Genomic DNA, 2,063 nt, shown 5'->3' with positions numbered 1-2,063 from the left:
GAACCGCTCGTTCTCACTGATCAATCAGAACAAAATGCTTGTTAACCAAACTAAGGCTTCTTTCCTTCATCCAGGCCCCTGAACTGTAGCCCCCTGGAGGCAGCTGACAGCCCCACTGCAACCTCCAGAACAGGGTAGAAGTTTCTCTGATCTACCTTCCCAGCACCCACCCTTTCATCCCACTTTCCCACTCCTGATCCTTCTGGCTCTGTTTACTCCTCTCTGTAAAAGAAAACCTCTTTTTGCCCAGTTCTTGAGATGCTTGCAGAATTTACACTCAGAGCATTCTCCCTGGTGCCGTAGCTCCCTGCCACCCCTATCGCAATAGTGCCTTCCCTGCGAGCATCCTCTTGAATAAATTCTCTCCTTGCTCAGTCTGGATTTCTTGGGTTTTATTGGACATAACTTATTCAAGGTCACACAGCTAGCAAGTGGCAGAGTCGGGGCTCAGACCCAGGCCTTCTGTTCCAGAAGCTCTGCTAACATGCCTGTTGCGGCCCTCTACACCCTACACACCTCCACGACTGCACACAAACACAGGTGCAACATGTGTAAGAAAGGCGCATCTCCAGAAATGCAGGCTCGCACCTGTGCTCATGCCCCCACCACCAGTGCCCCCATCCTCAAGGCAAGGCTCATCCTCACACAGGTGTGCACGTCCCACCCCTCCCCCACCACGTGCACATGCGCACACCCTCACTCGCTCTCCCAGCCTCCCGGGCACAGCAGACTCACGTTCTTGGTACCTGGAAGGGAAGCTGAGTCTGAAGAAAAGCTTGTGGCTGGCTCTGACCATGACCCCACTCTCCCTTCATCCCTCCTCTGCCTGCTGGGATCTCCTGATCCCCCCACCCCCGTGCTCTCCCAGGGTGTCAGACAGGCTGCAGAGGTCACTGGTCCCTCAGTAGGTTTCGATTCAGGCCCCTGGGGGGAGGGAGCCGGAGTGTGTGGTTAATGAGTGTGGGCTCCAGCCTCCAGGATCCAGCCGGCAGTGTGGAAAGAAGGCCTGGCTAGACCGCATAGACTCAGGCATTGTTCCCTATCCCACTCCATCCAGAGAGCAGTAGGTTTGCATCCGGGTTTGAATTTTTGCTCTGCTGCCTGCCAGCTGGGTGGCCTTGGACTAGTTATTTAACCTCTCTGAGCTTCAGCGTTTTCATCTGTTGCATGAGGACAGTTAAAAAGACAAACTACTGTTTATTGAGCACCTACTATGTGCCAGACATTGGGCCAACGACGTTAAATGGATTAATTAATTTAATCCTCCCAGCAACCTGCCAGTGTAGATTTTAGTTTGAATCACGTGAAATTGCCATTTTTATAGGTCAAAAATAGTCAAGTGCTGACAAATTATTTAGTTTAGCCTCTTATCATTATCCCTGTGTTACAGATGAGGAAACAGACTCAGAGAGGCTGTGGCCTCTGCCCAATGTCACACAGCCATGAAGTAGAAGAGCTGGGATTTGGACCCAGGTCCCCCTGGCTCTCCTGCTACACTTTTAATCTCAATGCCGGGCCTTGGTGAGGACCAAACCAAACCACGTCAAGTGTTCAGCACAGCACCAGGCACACAGTACATGCTCAATAAATGCACTCTTCCTTTCCTTGCTTGCTAGGGTGAGTCTTCTCAGAGTTAAAACCTTAATCCCCTACCAGGCTAGATGACTGATTCCCCCTTTTCTCCCCCAGCCCCTCCCTCTGACCTGTCATCCATTCCAATGCTGGGGTGAAATCACACGCGGGCCTCACCCCACACCTGACCCCCATCCTCCACCATCATCTAAATGGGTCCTGGCAAAGTCAATCTGCCCTCTTGCAGGGAGTCTTCCTGGATGGGGACCTCCCTGCCAGGTGCCCACCCCGCTTCTTCCTGGGCTCAGGTTCAACACCATGTCCCATTAGTTCTGCAAGTGCCCACAGAGGCCATGTGTCTGGAGCACTCAGCAAGGGCCCTGGAGCCAGAGCACCCCCTGAGCTCCTCAGCTAATGTACGTGCCCAGCACTGGGATCAGTGTTTCCTGTGTTCTCTAATTTCACTCCTAAAACAACTTTGTGCGGGGGGG

This window comes from Lipotes vexillifer, unplaced genomic scaffold (genome assembly GCF_000442215.2).
Source record: "Lipotes vexillifer unplaced genomic scaffold, Lipotes_vexillifer_v1.1 scaffold496, whole genome shotgun sequence".
Taxonomy (NCBI): Eukaryota; Metazoa; Chordata; class Mammalia; order Artiodactyla; family Lipotidae; genus Lipotes; species Lipotes vexillifer.
Note: the sequence above shows the minus strand (reverse complement) of the source record.